The sequence below is a fragment of the Numida meleagris genome, chromosome 1 (assembly GCF_002078875.1).
Source record: "Numida meleagris isolate 19003 breed g44 Domestic line chromosome 1, NumMel1.0, whole genome shotgun sequence".
NCBI lineage: Eukaryota > Metazoa > Chordata > Aves > Galliformes > Numididae > Numida > Numida meleagris.
In genome coordinates, this window is record NC_034409.1 from 45,434,983 (window position 1) to 45,454,468 (window position 19,486).

General features: G+C 39.5%; 1 long non-coding RNA gene across 4 annotated transcripts in view; it reads right to left on the reverse strand.

Moving 5' to 3' along the window:
• Nucleotides 1–19,486, reverse strand: part of LOC110392789 — a 52,474-nt gene that overhangs the window by 7,879 nt on the left and 25,109 nt on the right. For all 4 annotated transcript variants that reach the window (XR_002434661.1, XR_002434672.1, XR_002434631.1 and 1 more), the window contains 2 exons: nt 16,493–16,567; nt 2,710–2,903 (listed from right to left, as the gene is read on the reverse strand). This is a non-coding gene — a long non-coding RNA (uncharacterized LOC110392789). The remainder of the gene's footprint in view (nt 1–2,709; nt 2,904–16,492; nt 16,568–19,486) is intronic.

The following is a 19,486-nucleotide window of genomic DNA, read 5'->3' on the forward strand; positions in this document are numbered from 1 at the left end:
CTTTGCTCTCAGGGCCATCTCCTTACCCTTTTCCCCTTTTCCCTTTTCCCAGGGCGTGGGCCCGTGGATCCCCCGTCCCCTTCGTCACGGAACCGGGCCAAACGCCCGTAAACCGTTGACAGTGACAATACAAAGCAATTTGATCACTGACTTTTGCAGACATGCCCTGACTATAAAATTAAAGCATGTGTATTTAAAGGAGTTAAGTGCCAACGAATCTACCCAGGTACTACTGAGAGGTATAACTGGATGAAAGGGAGCAATTGCCTTAAGAAGTCCTCATCCTTTCTCCCAGCCACCAATTGCTGTCCTGCACTGCAGTTCTTATCCCCTCAGTAGTACCAACGCAGCTGTTGCGGGGCTGTCATGAAAACTGGGTATCTGTAACGACTTATTATTCTTAATCCAAATCAAGTAAAGTAAGGAAGTTGTCCCTGCTGGGAAGGAAATGCTGTGGGGTGAGATGAGATCTTTTATTAAGGTAAGTGCTGCTCTCAAGAAAAGCAGTCAAATCTTTCTACAGATCCAAAACAGAAGTTGCAGACTTAATGCAACTGCTTTTCAGCAAAAATCTCTGAATTTCCCACAGTTAAGTTAATCTATTTGATAATAACACAGCAAAGAGTAATAGGAACAAGCAGATTAGCTGGGGAATGTAGCCAAAAAAATGAGGATAGGACAGTGTGAAGAAAGACACAAGACAGGAGATACCACTGTTCAAAGAAGGGAGCATTTACTGTGGTGGTTGTAGAAATGTGTGCATGAGTTTTGCATTTATTGTTCTGGCACAATTTGGTTCCACCAGTGACACATGGGTTTTGTGGGATGATTGTTTCTGATGAGTTGGTGATGCTGGGGTGAGACAGAAGTTACTTGGGTGGCTTACAGTTAGGGGCTTGGGGAGATTACCTTTCAAAGAGTGATGAGCAATCTAGCGTAGCTGGATTAATAGAAGTTCAAACACAACAGTCAAGAGTTTATCAACTAAGCCAACAAAACCAATAAAATCTTAGCCTTTAGTAAAATGTGGTTCACTATCTGCTAAAATTAGTCAATTACCTTGTGTCTGTTGGTACAAACAGAAGGTCTGTGATCACCATGTTTCAGTGGACCTGCTTGTGCCTGGTCTCACGGTTCTGACTCCTTGCAAGCACAAAACTCCTGGGCAGAGACAGGCCTATAGACTGAAGGTGACTGTGACTAATGCTAAGATCACTGTTACTCTTTCATATCCACTGCACAAGGACAGTAACTTCAGTGCAGATTTTCAAGAGACAAGCCTCAAGTACAAGTGCCTTCAGAGGGGTTCCAGGCTGCTGCTCAGTGCCAGCTCAGATTGCCAAATTCTTATCAGTTGATCTTTCAAATATGCAGGAAATCTCTTGTAAAGCGAAAAATAAACTGTTTTAGCATGCTAGGCTAATTCAGATAACTTTTCATGGAATAGCGTGGAAATAATTGAATAGTCCTTGTTAAGATCATTCTTGTCCTTGGTTTGTAGTACTAATTGCAAAAATGTTTATGCACAACAGACAATATGCTCAGTGTTTTCAGTATCTGAGAATCATGTTAAGAATAAACACTAATGACATTTTTCAAGATACATAATCCGCTTGTTTATGAGACTCAGTATGTCTAAGGAGGAGATTTTGATTATTTTAATACAGTCCTGTGGTGGCTATTGTTGACTTTCCAATAGGCAAATGGACAGCTTGACAGCTAAATACTTGAAGAGGTTTCATATTTAAATACCTCCAAGATCTGTAATTTTCCATGTAAATTAGATCTTACATTTTGGTTAAGGCACATAATAATCCAAGTGATGTGTTGGTAAAAGAAATATCTTTGTTAACATGTAGGAAGCAGCTGGAAAAATAATGATGTATTATCAACATGAACTTGTACTTTGGTCAATGCAAAATAAAGCCCTTGCAAAATGTTAACAAAACATACATTCCAAGCACTTCTGTAGTTAAACTTCCTTTCTATGAATCTCCAACCCCTTCACAAAAGCAAACAAACAGCAAAAGCAGATGCAATATATTACTATTTAAGAATATAATTTTTTTTTTACAAACAGCAAAAGCAGATGCAATATATTACTATTTAAGAATATAATTTTTTTTTTAAACACCTTTCTTCCAAGCAGCTTTCAAATTAGCGTCCACTTTTCAAAAACTTATAATTCTTACAGGTACATAAAACTTATATTCATGCTGTCTCAAATTTCCAACTCCTTAACATAATGATAGCAGCCTATGTGCCAACATCTCATACACAATATCATCACAGCCTCCCTCAACCCTCAGAAAAATAAAAACAGCTGTCTAACTTTTCACTCAAATATTTAATAGACACCAGCCATTTAATCATCAGCCTAAACACCTGCATCTTAAACATCTTCAGTCTACAGGCACATCTCAGGACAACAAGGTATCTACCCTCTTCACAAGTTATCTTGAAGAAGCAACTTTAGAGATACCACTATCCATATTTCATTCCTAAGATACAAAGGTAGCATTGCCACCCAGTCTTAAAACGGGAACCAACTTGCTGAGTTCTGTGACAAACTCAGATGGCACCCTCCTCCCATCAGACCTTTTCTGGAATGCCGCCCAACCAAAGACAACTTTCTAAACACCAAGAAGAACATCGCATTCACAACTTACAAATTGCCACATACAAAAAAACTGAGGATAACACACTTACCCCCACAAACTGGCATCCTTCCCAAATACCACAGTAAATGTAATCTAATTCCAGTGAACTGGTTATATGCCAAGTAAATACAGTATCATGGCCAAAACGTGCATTGGAAATGGAAGGAGGAGTCTCACAGCATGGCTGAATGCTTCCCATAATGTGCCTCATATAACAAATCTTCATTTTCTTTTACATAACATCTGAAAGAGAAAAGGAGAAAGTTTCACTGCTAGTGGTTATAGATTTTTGCAGACAGTAAAAACATCTTGGCATAGTAAGGAAACAATACCACATGTGTATTTTTTGTGTCTATTCCAAAATGAGTACTTGTAATGAAGTAATATACCATTTAGTGAGATTTTAAGCAAAGTTTTACTAACCAAGCTTCACATAGCTTCTTCAGTTAAATAAAAAGGTAACAGAAACATTGCAGTCAATAGCATCCATAAATTTAAAGTTGTTTGTCCTCTTTTTTGGGGAAAAAAAAGTTTATGGAAAAGCCTCCTAGCTGTGTTGCCAAGGGGTTTGGATTGTTTTGTGGCACATCTACAATGCTGAGGGGTTTGGATGCAGTGGTGCTATTTGCAAAAAGGCAGCTCATGTATTACTTAGGACCTGCTTTTGCTCCTCGCTAGAGCTAATAGAATAACGTTGTTTAGTAGAAAAGTCCCTTTGGTGCCTAATAAACTACAGTGAATTTTTAAAGATAAAAACTGAACAAAAAATAAAATTGAAAGTTTTAAGAACTTTCAATTTGAGGCTGCATTTTTACTTCCTTTCTGAGAAAGACTTATTCTGAGCTACTTCTTTAGCTGTGCAACAAAATTGTATTTAAATCATTACACAAGAGCACAAGGCTGGCATACTTGAGGCAGAAAATGGGGAGGCTGCACTCATCCATACTCAGCTCACCGAAATTTCAAATCCTCCCAACAAGTATTGGTTTCTTTCCTCTGACACTACAGGAAGTTCACTAATTAGCATGCTGCTGGTCCCAGCTGTTGTGTTAACTGGAAGTTTTAAATTAGACTAGATGGAAAATACTGAGGTAAACAAGATACCTTGAAATTGCCAGGAGATGTAGATTCAGTGATCTATCAGATGTTAACGATTGAAGGGACCTATAATTAACAACGATAGCACTACAAAGTATTTGAATGTTCCATTGCTGCGAGACACATCACAGGCACCAAATATTAATTATGACTTTTTAAATTCGTCTGTCCTCAGTGACCCATTACAGCCTCACCGAGGAGCGCATCTTTGAGGGTGCCCTCAGCCTCATCACATGCTCAGTCTCTCACAGAATGCACTGGCATCATTTCCTTCCTACAGCAGAATTCAATTTGTTTTTTGAAACCACCTCTTCTCAGTTGGCAGTAACTGACAAGCCTTGCCCTAGGTAATTTTGTTATCAGGATATACCCTTCCAGGACAGTTTTCACTTGGAATCTTTCCAGGTGTCATCTCAAGTTTGTTTTACTTGGGTATTTAAAATCTCATCAGCACAGCACTTTTTTTCCCCCTATATTTAATTGAAGTCGTGCACCATAACAGAATCCTGTCAGTTCAAAAGAAAAAAGAGAATGTGATCAACCGCCATAGAGCAGCATTACCTGCTGGGCTATAGAAGGGCAATTAGGAGTAAGATGAGCAATGCTTTTAATAAAGTAAGAAATAAAGAACTTGAGCAATCAGTATGTCTGGGGCATAGTTTCAAGCCCACATCAGCAAACTGGTATAGATCTCTCCATGAATATCAGAGGCTGATCAGACCCGATGTAAGATGAAAGACTGAAATTCCCACAAACCATACTGTTTTAATAAACCACCTTGGTTTTAAACTGCAGCTTGTACACTGATCTTATTAGGAATAATGCCTTCACTCTAGCTTGGCCTTCAGCACCACCAGGAAGAGAGTCTTCTACCCACAAAACAAGCTGAATGTCTCCCTGAGACATGTGCAGTCTTTAGCTTCTTAATTAAACCACCAGTACAAATACTGATCATAAATGGGCTGTGATAATGTCGGAGGTGGTAGTGAGCTTCATTAGATTGTCCTTGACTACCAGATTGAAGTCCTACAACTAGTTCCAACTATGGCGCATCAGATTTCTGTAAGTCTTCTGCAAACACTTATCTCCTGATTTATACACTGATACGCGAAGAAAAAAAGTTGCTTTTCTGTCTCTTGGTAACATCTGTTTCATGATACAGTGGAATTTTGACAGTTGCTTGTTTTGCTCAGCACTGAAGCTCTCTCCCACCCTACATGCAGTGACACAACTATTTGCACAGGGCTCCCAGAGGTGCACTAAGCTAAACTAATAGGTCCCTGAAGTTACAAGTAGGAGGTCATGCTTCTGCTGTTTATCTCCTATGAGCTCTGCTACCCACCAGACTCTCCCTTGAGCTATTTCACTGTGTCAAAATGGCAGGGGGGAGAGATAGGGTTAGATAGTTTTCAGCTGTACTGTTTAGGGATATATATCAGCTCTCAGAAGGGACTGACAAAAACTGAAGCCATTGTCCAATGAATGAGCAAAGCAGAGCTCAGATTAGGGAAGAAGTGCAAGACCTCCCCCTTCCCCAGAAGTAAAGCGGTGCCTCCTCCTGCCTGCTTTTTGTTTGCATTATTTTTAACCTTATCTGGTTCCCTGACTCAGTTCACAATCCCCAAACAGTTGTGTCAACAACTGAGTGAATGACAGCCTGAGTGTAGAATTTCTTCAGCTTGTTTCTCTCTAAAGGCCACATGTAGCCTGAGCAGTATTTTGCTTCAGGCAAGTCTACCATCTTCATTTAAATGAAGATTATGTGTGGAGGTGTTACCAGACTGAGGAAGATAAGAATCTGGTGCATTCATCTTATAGTAAGTTTATATTAATCCACTGCACTCTCTGCTCTACCAGAACAGAAAAAACATTACAGTTGGTGAGCAGCTAAGATTCTGTGATATATTCCAAAATCACAGTTCTCAAAGTTTGTCTTCCTACTTTCAAGGTTTAGTCTCTACATAATGTTGAGGTAAGCTTGTGTTCCTTATTATCACTAGAGTTTCACAACTACTCTCTACAGATACAGTATAAAAATTTTGCCCTAAAGAAGCTGTGATAATTCACAATATGTTTCATAAATCATTCCAGAAAATAGCAAATCTGAGCAGCAGATAAAAGGAAGGACTCCATTTAGCAACAAGCCAGCCCCTTCACTTGCTCAAGAGATATTTGGCTTCAGGGGTACATTTCAGAAAAACACTTTCAACTATCATAGAATCATAAAATTATTAAGGTTGGAAAACACCGTCAGGATTGTCAGGTCCAACCAACTCATTGCTAAACCAAATCCCTTAAATACTTTCAGCAACAGAGATTCTACCACACCCCTGGGAAGCCCATTCCAATGCTTGACCACCTTCTCTGTGAAGAATTTCTTCACAATGTCCGATCTAAACCTCCCTGACACAACTTGTGACTGCTTCCTCACATTTGATTGTTTCTTAGCTGAGAAAGAGACTGACAGAATACTACGTTGTGATACCCTGCTATTTATGAAATATGGGCTAAGTTTACTACCATGATTAGGTTGATCGTCAAGACTGCAGAAAAATAATAGGGGAGCATTTATCCTGACGAGGATTTTCTGTGACTACGTTAGTTCAGAAAGGGAAGCTTCTGCCAGCTGAATTTGGGTGGCTACTCAGCTGACATTTAGGAGAATGCCTAAAGACCAGCTACCAGGACTCCAGCTGTACATTCTGTGAAACCTCTCTCTCCTCTAGACTTACAAACTCTGTGGGCTGGCTAGACAGAGAAGATCATAGCCTGACTGACATGTAGTTAACTGTTAGCGTCCTGCCTTTGTCGTGCATTTTTCTGTTTCCAAATGCAACTAAGAGCTCCTTCGATTCTTTTTATTTCACCCTTAAACCTTGCCCAACGTTTGGAGAAATTTCAGGCTAGTTTAGGAAACACTGGAAACTTCCATTCCCAGGGTGAAACCAGGCACTCTGTGGATCACGAACCAAGCAAGTTCAGCAGAACCAAGTGCCTCCACTTAGCATTCCTGAACTGCCCAGCTTCCACTGAGCTGCATGTGCTGACACCATGGCAGAAAGAATTTTCCTCCTTTAAAAGCAGTAGAACAGCAGGTAAAAGACCTAAAGGCAAGCTTCCCTTTAGATCTCTTTTCAATGGATTGTGGCATCTCTAAACCACAGAAATAAAGTAGCTATCTTCTCTTTAAAAATCCAATGCATTTAAAGATCACTATATTATTTTAATACCAAAACAGTAATTTCATTTATTTGAAGTACTCCCACTTAGACTTTTATTGCCCCAACTGTGAAGACCCATAATTTTTTTTTAAAAGGACAAAAGTCATGACCTGGGATTGGCAAGTAGTGAGTCAAAGCCTCATCTAAGTTCTATTACTACATTTCTCTCATTACTTTTTATTTGAGCTGCAAAGTATAAATATACCCGGATTCACTGCTAAACTAAATCAGCTGATAAACATGGTGCGGTACCCACCTAAAAGAGAGAGCGTACTTTCAAGTGATCCTTTGTAATACAAGCTGAGCATGGTAATACTGAGTGGTCTGGCTATATAAAAATTCTCAAGCAGGTCTGACTGCTTAAAAAATTGCAGATAAAGGCTAGTAAAAAGTTTAATAAACAGTTTGGGAAGTAACACCGCACACTAACACTGTGCAAGATCCCCAGTCACCTCCATCTCTGCCAGCCAAGCTCAGAAGGAGCAGCAGCAGCTGAGGTACAGATGTCACTCAACACAGGGACCAAAATGCAGATCAATTATCAGACCTTACATGACACTTACACTTTATCCTTCCAGTGTTTCACTGATTTTAATACTCATTTAAAGGGCTCTTCTCAAAAGCTGAGAAAATTTCTGGGATATACATAACTATACAGTTTCAGAAGTGCTTATCTTTCAGGGCAGCACTGTTGATTCTCCCCATTCCTGTCCTTATCCCATCCCAGCTTCGTCTCTTTTAAGCAATAAATCTGGTCCAATAAGTCTCCTTTCTGCTGGGCATTTCTGTGAACTTTTTAATCAAATCTGAAAACATTGCAAGCATGATCCTCTGCTCTCACAAGACTTTTCCTCACTAACTTACTGACTTGTACTTCAGCAGAACTGTAACACAGCCACAGCCAATGATCTTGAGAAAGCAGCAGCAAACCTTTCCTCCTAGTTTAAAATTCTCAGATGCAACCAGATGGGGGAAAAAAAAAAAAAAAGTGTGACTGTAAGGATATAGCTTAAAAAAAAATCAGACTGATATCCATGTCCTAAGTTACAGTACCTAGAAGAAAGAAAAGAAGCATGCCTTAGGTCAAAACATCAACATTCCAAGCAAGTCAGGAAGCAAGAAACCACTTCATACCATCTAACTCAGACCACAAAACTTTCTATTAGAGAATATATGGTCTAATAGGTCATGTTTCCTATTCATTCACTCTAGAAAAAGCACCCAGTGGGATGATGGAGTTGAAAAGGTGAGCCTTTTCTACTCTCATACTCCATTCACAATATTCCAGTGCTTATAAACATGAAGCACAGAAGGAAGAATGGAGACTGGATACCAAAAAAAAAAAAAAAAATAAAGAATCTACCGGTTTTCCTTTTCTTGTGGTCTAAATAAAATAATATTCATCACACAATGAATTACCTCTGTGGCAACTCCAGAGAAAATTCCTAGTTGTTCTTCCCATAAATACATTTGTTTTCTTTGGTTCATGCAGCCACTGAAATGAACCAGGAATGTACTGGATCTGTTTATTCAACTGACATGCAAGGATTAGCCATGGTACATACAAAGGTGGTCATACTTTTTTAGAACCAGCTTCAGTTTTGCTTTGCCAGAAATTTGCAAAAAAGTCTTGTCAAAATCACATTATTCCTGCTTTGACTGAAGATAGTAATGTTTCCACAAGGGCAAAGTTTAGATGGACAAACAGATAAAAATATAAGGTCACTTCAGTGAGGCAATCTGAGCTGGAACGTACATTCTAAATGAAGTAGTCAGTAGACTTTGTACAAGGTTTTCCTCTCAGCTCTGTGCAGCCTTTCCAATAGAGAACACCAACCTGGTGGCTAAAGCACAGATGACAGAGCTGGCATTTATTTCTGGCGTGGATACAGATTTGTTGTGACCTTGATCAAGTGGTTTAACCTCTGTATTTCCTTACTGGTATACAAGGATGATCAGCATCTCTTACCTCATAGGTTTAATTCACAGATACTTGTAAAGAGCCTTGAGATGCTTAGCTGAATGTTGCTAATAGAAACAAGAAGCAAAACTACAACACAATAGGGTATGATACATTTATGACCCCTGTAGTCACTGTAATACTCAAGTACTTCAGTGTTGAATTTTAATATTCTGCAGAACTGTCATTAAGAGTGAAATAACAGCAATGTCCTATTTCATCCAATTTTGAAGATGAGGAATAGCAGTACAAACATTACACCCATTCAATATTTTGACCTCAAAACCATGCTTAACTTTCAAATATGAGATAGATAAAGGGAAAAACTGGATAAAGAAAACTCACATCTACATTCCCTTTAACAAAGGTCCAAGTGTACACATGTACAGACCATATGGGCATGGTGGATCATGCTGGCCATCAACATTTATCCCATCTGCCCTCCGTACAATACAGCTGCTAAGCACTTCTTCAGCAAGTTCAGATATCACCCACTGCAGAAGCAGACAATTGGGTTTTTAGGCAGCTTAAGAGACACACACGCACTTGCAAAGAGCTGTCTAGTGGCTCCATAGAAATGGGTGAGGGGTCAAACCAGCTTCATGTTTCCCAGTAGCCCAGCCCACTCACGCACAGCATAGGCACAAACACAGAGGCTTCCCACTCTGCTGAATTCAGGGACATAACCCACTTTGACACAAGCCAGTGAAGGTTCAGTGGTTAAATGGCCAGCTCAGACTCAAAGAAAACTACAGCAGGTCTCCCACATAGCTCACTGCCCAACCTTGTTCTCCACATATGGAACTGCCAATGGCATTGGTGGGAGTGCTGCATATTTAGAGGAGACCTATCAAGCTGAAATCATCATGGTGCATGGAGATAATTCTGCACAGGGCAGGTGGTTGCATGTGGCATTCATGGATCAAAGTCAGTCTGTGCACCAAGCATGGAAATCATTTTGTTTCAGAAACATATATTAAATGGTTGGAAATGACAGCTAAGCAACATTATTAGCTGTTGCTCCTCCTCAAAATTTGATACTGTTTGAACTATAAAAAGTTTTACTTAATCCTTGCAAATTAACACATGCATTTTAATGCCACATTTGCTTTTATATGTTGACATCTGTGATAAGATTTCTATTAATAAAGTTTATTTACTGACAGGCTTTTTGCTGCACCTTCCCTGGCCGCAACCATTACATGCAGCCCATTTAAACATAACACTGTCAATTGTGAAGTATCTATTCTTTAAGCCTGCTTATCGTCATATGACTTAACTTACTGACATAAAAGCCAGCATAGAATCTATATGGTGAAGGAGTTTGAGCACGAAATAATTTATTCAGTGAATCATTTCTTCTGGTGCAAATTCATCCACTCACTATCGAGTGGAACAAGATGCATCTGCAGCAACAGGAGCCAAGTGTGAAGGGACAATCTATGTCATCATGTTATGCCACAGTCAGCAAGCATTCTGTATTGCTGAAAACCAGTTTCTAAATCAAGACCATCATGAAGTACTAGAATCTGAAGTTAAGCCTCATCACATGCCTAGAAGGTCTCCTACCACTGTGAAGGAATGTGGGTTTTTTTTGTTTTGTTTTGGTTTTTTTTTTTTAATTATGAGCTGCATTTTCTTACAATATTTATTGGAAATTTTTGAATTGTTTTAAATTCTATTTAAAAAAAATCTACCATGCATAAAACATCTTGCATAAAGTCTTTGTATTTCCTCTACAGCGCTGCAACACAAGTGTTTGACCTAATGCTCCTTTTTATTAGATTAGGCTAACTAAACCTTGGCAGCAGTTTCTGGACATTCACACACAGCTGGCTCCCTATGGGCTCTGTGATACACTTAAAGAGCCCACTGCAGATCATTTTCTTCCAGACCCTCATCAGAATGTTCATTCAGAATACCCCACTAATGACGGAGACCACGTACATTAGAAAGATCTTATAAAAAGGCTTTTTGCAAGCTCATCTCAGTCTGCCAAGGCCAGCTCTTCATATTATTTTGTCTTTCTGCCAACACTCACGTTTGCACAAAATGATGACCTTCAGTACTATTGCTAAGGAACACTGCAAATGACAGGTTAGCAGCCAACCCCTACTGATTGGCATGGGACATCAGGCTCAGCTAGCAAACTACTGCCTGCTTGGTTAACACATTTAGGGTATTGCATGAGATCTCTGTGGCTGTAGAATAGCATTTTTATGAATCAGCAAACAGGGAAACATCTGTATAGGTATATGTATAGAAGTAAATATTGATCACTTTTTTCAGGTAGCTTATCTTTGTTTCCTTTTGTGGTTTGAGTTAGACTCATTTACAGGATGACATTAGGGAACACTGTCCATTTAGGCAGCTACTGCTTATTGCTTTCACCCCACCAAGGGAAAAGCAGGGCAGAGTCAGAAACTGGATCCTCCTTATTCAATCTTACATACAAAAGGAGGAATATGGTAAGTGAAAAGAGGCTATAAGCTCTCCCTGTTGGGATTTTGCCAGGTATCTCTCACGCTACCAGTCAGTGGAAAGAAAAACACCCAGAAACATCATAGTTTGGCTCTCCTGCCTGTAGAGACTGCCCATTACTACTGCAGCGGTTGCCTCTAAGTGAGTGACCCCACACTTTTAGCACAATGCTGCTAGTTCAGAAACTACCAGTATACCAAGCTAGAGTTTACTGGATTGAATTAAGGCACTAGGATGAACTCAAGGCGTAACAATTTGAATACAAATGAAAAAAAGCCAGTCTTCCTTGTACAAGACCAGGGCCAGAAGATTGCTAGAAATATAACACATCAATTTCTTACACTTCGTTCATTATATCAACCATCAAAATGTGGGTATAGAGTGCCATGATTCTGCTTAGGAGAAGTGCAGAAACAGTATCAGATCCTTACAGTGTGTATTTGTTAACTCAAGCTTCAGTAGGACAGCCTTGGAGACATTTCCTCCCTCATTCACGGCAGAGATTCCACATCTTCATTGCAGAGTTAACATCATGAAAAAGGATGTGAGGTATCTGCCATGCAAAGACATTTAACTGATAGGTGCAAATGAAGCAGAATCAATCTCCGCCCCTGTCCTCTCACTGCAGAAGTGCCAGTATTACCTCAGTCTGAGGTAGCATTAGCCACATAAAGAAGTGCAACCAGCGGAGAAAGCTTTAGTCCATTATTCATATCAGTCAGGCCTGAACTGAACAAAAGTACAAAGAGACAGCATGAAATGAAAGCAACTTATCTTGACCCATATAATAAAGATACAATCAGAATACCGCAGTGCCTGTTTACTCAGATACTTCAGCCATGCCATGAGGTCAGGCCTGGAGAACCTCTAGTCACTGTAGGAAGCACTTGTCCCCACACCCAGACGCATTCTTTGGCTCCCAAGACTGCTAAGTAGCACACCAATCCTGTTTACAGTGTAACAACTGTAGGCTAGTCTAAAAGCAACAATGAATTATGGAAAGGCTTTACAAAAACCTCAAAATGTTAACGGTCTCAGATTATTTCAGCTTTTAGGTTTTTACTCAACTTGCCCTGTCCTACTGCACCTTCTGCTCTCTTTAGACTTCCTACAGCCTAGCCTCAAGTTCAAGCTTTTAAAGATTTCACAGCAACTGCCACATGATTATCAAGCACTTCATTGTCCAAGCAGTAAAAACTAGCAAAGCTGTAGTTATCGCCCCTCATATACAAAAGGTACGACAGTAGTAGAAATAAAGCAAGACGATGCTTTGTAGAAAAACAATGTCCGTTAAAACTTGACTTGCAATAAGCCAGGCTTTATGTTGTTATAGGAACAGCTGCTGAGAACCTCAGTGCCTCCCTATTTCCCCTGTGAAACGCAGCTCTAGATCTTCTGTGCCTTTGATGACAGGCACAGCACACGCTTTTAGCTCGGGTACATTGATCAGGAGGACAGTCATCACATCAGCACTGCTGAGTGTACCAATTAGCATGTTCAAACGGTCACTGTGTCTCATTGCTTAATTATTTCATAACTGGGGGTTATGTACTGCGCCAAGTCCCAACACTATTTTTCATTATTTTATTTACCTAACCTGTAAATATTTTGGAGAACACAGTGGTGCTTTCAAAGGTTTGCGCATTTGCCTTGACTACGCACTGAAGCTTTACTTACACATGTATCTCTTGCAGAATTCATTCATGAGGAAAACCATACAAGTTCACAAGTTAATCATTTCCCCGAATGTCAGAAGCCAGGGCAGATCAGGATGTACATTGTGTTGGTAGAGCTGTAAACCAGGCTGCTTTAGTATTAATAGTAAACTTCCAAGCCTCAGTAAGATTTTTAATAGTTTTTGCAGCAAGTTAAAAAGTAGCCATGGGTATTTCTCATAAGTAATTGCAAAGCACAGGAAAAGGGCACAATTAAGTAGAAATAGCTTGAGTTTTCAATTTAATACAAAATAAACTGTCCAGGGCTTCCTGCTTCTCAGTAAAATAGACATTTTTCCTCAGTAAGAAAAAGCAGGGATTTTAAGAATCCAGTGATCAGCTCCTGTTAGATCCCATATGTTCCAAATCCACATGTCGTAAGATTTTGCTCCAGCTGCCAGCTGTAGACTGTGGCTTAGTAGTTCACATTACATGCACTCAGGCTTCAGCTACAGAATCAATGATGCCAAAAAGGCAACACTCAGCAGCACAGAGCAGTGTGGCATTGGATGCTTTAGCTGCTCCACCTCACCTTGTTTGTAGACAAACAAAGCCCACTTTGTGAACAAGGCTGCTCACTAGGGTGACCAGCATGCTGATACATTCTGCCATCCTGGTTCTAAGGACAGCAGCATTTGGCAAGGGAAACATGAACATCTAAGATGTAAGCTTTTCTGAGAAGACAGACTGTTTTTTCCAACCACCTTAGGTAGAAAGCAGTGAGATCCTTGTAACAACTCTTTAGACATAGCAGTCCCCACATTAACCCCCACTGATAGCCAGGAGAAAGAAATCATTCCTCTAGGCTCCTATTTCATCAGAAAGTAGTATTCTTTCATCATTCCCCCCTACTCATGTTTTCTCTTGGTTAAAAATTATGAGATTCAAGGCATGTGAAAGCTACCCAGCATTCCACCTCTCCTGTCTACCCTTCCAACTCCCCCTTCTTCCCTCATCCCCAAATTTGCTTCTCATGGTTCCTTACAAAGTGCAAGCAGAAAGTAGGTCAGAGACAAACTGGCACTGTCAGATGACTAGTTTCAAGTCACGGACACGTTGTTGTCTCTGTAGTACCATAGGAAGTTGTTTTTACAAATCCTTAAAAGTTTATTTTAGCTTGAAATGCTATTACACTTACTCAACTGGCAAAAGAGAAGGCTTTCCACAGGAATTTCATCTGGTTAAGTCAGAGCTCTGCCTGCAGAACACAGCTTCCAAACATGAGACTCATTTTGTATTATTAATTCTTCACCTTTTCCTGTTTATAATGAAAACACTGTGAAATACCCAAACAACTTCACAACTGGTTTTATTTTACCCCCTCCTCCCACTCCTGCCCACACGCTCCAAACCCTCAGTCTCAGTAATTTTAGTTTTTACTCCTAACCAGTACTGGATGCACATGCTTTGCCTATTGATATGCTTCATACAGGCACGTGACAGCATTTCACCAAGTGATAAGGACTACATCCCAGACCAGGAGGTGCTAATGAGAGGAAAGGGAAGTAGGGGTAAAGCTCTTAACTCTGCAAGCAAAGCACCACCAGACAGTTCACAATGGCAAGTAATATATTCTGACAGAGGTATAATTTCAGTTGAAAATGGTCCTTCAACCTTCTGTAGAGTTTCCAACAGTGTTCACAGCTTTAGAGAATTAATGGCAAGAAAAACAGTATCTGCTCAATTAGTTCTGTGGCCAAGTAAGGCCAGAATGACAGCTTTAATGGTTTGATGTCAAGTCACCTCCAACTGCCTGCTGCCTCCAGACTCCTGTGACACATGAGAAACATGGTACAGTAAACTAACAGAAGCTAGTACTTTGTTAGACTGTATTATATATATCACTTATTACAGCAATAACCTCAAGTAGCGCTTTAAGTCTAATCAGGGCAAATCCCTATTCAGATTCATTGGCTTAAATAAAAAGGAACCACTTCCTCTTGTTCTCAAAAAAAAAAAATCAAAACCAAACAATCCAGAACCACAGCAGGGTGTAATTGTGGAGAAAAGAAAGCTCAGCACAGTCATAAATATACCACAGGTGAAATCTTAATACCACTAAAAATCCAAGGCTGCTGGGGGCAGTGGGACCAAAGCTCCACTTTGTGTGTGTGTGTTGCTCAGTGAAACTTACAGCCTTTAAGTTGGATGAAACAAACACCCATATAGAATACTGGACCTCTTCCCATTCGTATTCCAAGTCTTTGAGTTTAGAGCACAGATGATCCAGGGTCTTAACTCTTAAATTTCTTTTAGAAAATATTTTGTAAGCAAACGTTGCTGTCACAAATGTTATTAACTCTTGGATTCAAGTGACTCATAACCAAGTAAAGTGGTAAAATTGAGTATCGCATCTAAGAAAAAACAGCTCCAATACTGTTAAGCTGCAGTGGGTTTCCTATGGAACAGCGTAATACAAGTATTCTGATTCAAACTACTGGCACACAATATCTTTTGCATCTTATGATTTATCATAACGTGGATATTTCTAGTTCATTTTACTTGTGATAGTTCAGTGTGAGATTGCCAATAGTACCTGGGGCTATCCTCAAAAATTCTTTGGTTACCTGATAAAACTCTGTTCAGAGAACAGGGTTAAATGGAAAAGTCAGCAAGAGACTCTTCAATTTCATAAGGTCATCCCTGCAAATTAGACTATTAGTCATGTGCCTTAAGCAGCTATTAAACTTTTGGTTGATAGCTTTTCAATAATGTTGTTCATTTAGTTCTTCCTTCCTGAACACAAGAATCTTCACTGTTCCAAGGCAACAAATGTAATAGTCAGATCACTTTAGAAAGTATATTGCTAATGGCAAGAAATTCAACAAATGCCACAATTGTATAGTTAACAGTTTACTCATTTTGCAGGAATCATCAGTCCTACACGTGTACCTCAAAACTTAGCCCAGTCTTCTTTTTCTAACCACTAGGGTAAGAGGTATTGATTAGCTGAAATTTAGTTTCAGTGTTCAATAATATCTATTCTATATCATTGGAACTTGGACTTTCTTCCATAAAACTGGTCTTCTGAAAATCAACAATAACTCAAAAGTTAGCAGAAGTAAGGATGGCAATAACATAATGACAGATATTCACCGCGTTATTAACTCATTTTAAGGGCTATGAAAGAGCAGCAGACCACAGAAGAGTTATTTACCTAAAAGTTCCATTGTTAGAAATCTTTTCTGTCTGCTGCCAGCTAGAGTTCCCCTCTGCACTGCCGATTGCATAAGTCACTTAGAAGATGACATCAGATCTTCACCATCAGAAAAGCAGTGGCATTAAGCAATAGCTGACTACTGAGTTCAAATATATACAAGAGGTCTCTGTTGTACTACTGTTATTCAAATTTCTTACCTCCAGACAGAATCCTCTGATACAGATAAGATAGTATCAATTTACAGTGGCTGGTTATTCAGCTCAAGCCAGGGACTGAAAGAGAAAACAAAGATAACGCTCTTGTAAATACAGTCATTTCAAAAATGCAACTCTTTTAGGCTCTTTTGTTTCTTGATTCTTTCACCAAGTCTTTCAGCTGACTCAAAAGTTGACCACCACTCACACTGTCATCACATTTTACATTGAAATACTAGAATTCTATAGTTGGGGTAAAAAATGAAAAAATAAAAAGTAAAATTGAAAACATTTTTAAAAGACAGATTTAAAAACCATTTCAACAGGGAGTTCACAAAGAACTCAGAAGGAAAAGCAAGTAGAAGAAGAAAGACAGGAAAAAGGTGTTTAATAACCAGAAGTTCATGTTATAATGTATTGATTTAACAATAGGTAGGCTAACTCTAGCTCATACAAATCTGGATTTTCCAAGTATTAAGACTTGACAGGAGTGAGGAAAGAGCGTTACTGTTTTTCATGAAATATCCCTTCAATCTAGGCCTTGCTTCACAGAAAATACATTTTCATGAGTATATCCAATGCTACACTGTTGATAAAGGAAATCAGAAATAGCAAGCAGAACATACAACTCCTCTATCTGGCAGAATAGAGGACTTCAAATGGGCATGTATCAAACCCAGTATTCTAAGGACTAATGAGACTTTGAACTGGCTACCGAGTTCTCGAGGGATTTGTCTCAATGACAAATTCTTGGGTGCATCCTGTATAGTATTTAATGCCTAAACATACAGCTTTAATGTTTAGGTCTCAAAAGAAGACTTAACTGTTCATAAAAGGGAGCTCAAATTAGGGTGCTCATACTCAGATACTGTTTTCAAAAGGCACATAGAAATGTCCTTGAAAGTCTGTTACACAACCCGCTTGGAGAAATTTCCCTGTATTGCCACAATAAGTCAATACATTATCAGGGAAGAAAGGGCTTTATTTGGTCATACATGTTCCAATATTGCTTCTATTGCATAGCCCTAATTCCTGCTGACTTCTGCTTGGGAAAATCACAGAACTGTAGAGGCTGGAACCTCTGGGGGATCATCTACTCAAACCCATCTGCTAAACCAGGTTCCCTACAGTAGGTCACACAGGAAAGCATCCAGGTGGGGTTTGAGTATCTCCAGAGAAGGACACTTCACAATCTCTCTGGCTCTTGTAGTGAACTTCTATGTCTCAGTCTATCCAATAGAAGGCTTCTTCCTGAGCCTATCCAGTCACTGCAATGGAAATCTGCAGGTAGAATGATGTCCTGCACACATTATACAGTGAATTGAAACTGCAAAAACAAATTCCAGTGTACAAATTAATTTTGACAGTCTCAAAATACCTGTTCCGCAATTGTAACAAACCTGCTGATGGCTTTGAGAGTTCGAATACGCTATACTGTGTTGAGTAACAGAAAGCACCATACTTTACCACCAGCAACTGGAAGACAACCCTTTCTCTCCTAAGTTCTGTGACAACAGGTCTGTCTCTTCCTGACCCACTCAGCTTCTAAGGGAGGAACTGAGTAATGCTTGTTGTAAAATGCTGAAATCCACTGAACTACACAAAGTACAGTGTTGTGAGTGGTCACACAGAACTCAAAGAAAATAAATTCTGCAGGTACATCTTATAGGGAAAAAAAAAAGTGGAATCTGCTCTCTCTGCCATAGCTACCTTCCATACTTTGTCCATCCCATTTATCTGGTTTCCTATATCCTCATTCTACAGAATAGGCCCCAGCAGCTTGATTCTCAGACATCATCTTTCATTTATGAAATTTTTTTATTTTTTTATTTTTTTTTAAAACCAACCACCCACACAAAAAGAGAAGAGCGAACAGCAATTATCTAAGAAAAAGGAAGTAAGTATGCAAGATGTCTTCAGGAAGTAAAATCCAATAATTTGGAAGTTAGCCAGGGCACAGTGTAGCTGTTCAAATCCTGGAAGCAGAGATGATCAGCCAGCAGCATCTTTTCCAGAAATACCCACTGTGCATCTCTGACTGCATGAAGTCTAGTTTCCTAAGAAAGGCTCAAAAAAAAAAAAAACACACACAACCCTAGGAGTATAGGTTAAAATGCTGAAGACTTTAGACATGGATGAATTTGATGCTTTATTCTGGAACAACACTTCTTTATTGTATAGTGATCAACCAGGAAAAATAACTTTTAGCTAGCACAATTCTATGCATTCCCACACAATTTCTAGTCCCCTTGAGAAAATCAGGGGCAAAAAGCTAGGAAAGTTAAACCAGTTTCCCCAAGCAATGCAAGTTCTCTCTTGGCCTACAGCCATTAAAATAAAAGGCAACCCATTACAACCAGCTTTAGTCAGCTGCAGAACAACATTTAGAGCTACAGGAGTCATCTAAGGCCTCCTTTAAAACCAGTGGAGAAAACAGGCATTTAGGGAGTGATTCATCTGGTTTATTTTAGTGACATTGGGATGAGATAAATTGTGTTGCAAAATGAAAAAAACCCAAGCCATAAAAATGCCTATTTTCCTCCATACACAATAAATGAAGACCAGACGAGGAATTGTCTGCATTTGGTAAGATGAACCCCACCCAGTGAGCCTGTGGCATACACTCACTCCTTTCAGAGACCTTTTGTTGTAGCTGTTAGAGTTTCCATTGTTTCCAGACTACTGGGTAACCAGCTCCCTCCAGAAGGGCATGGATACCCAAAGCTACTCCACAGGATTCCTAAGCTACCAGACCCAACTCTGCGGACTGACTGGGATCTCGAGGGTATGACTAACCATGTGGAATAGTTTACATAGTAAGCGGAAAAGAAATGGATCAAAAGAAGCCATCTTTCCTAAACTGGTAACTCTATCATTCCAGACTCTTATAACAGCAACAACAGCCGCCTAAGGAAGGTCAAGGAGCCAACTTATCTGCACAAGCTACTTAATTAGCTAGTCACAAAGCCTATCCACACAGCAAAGTAAGGACACTTT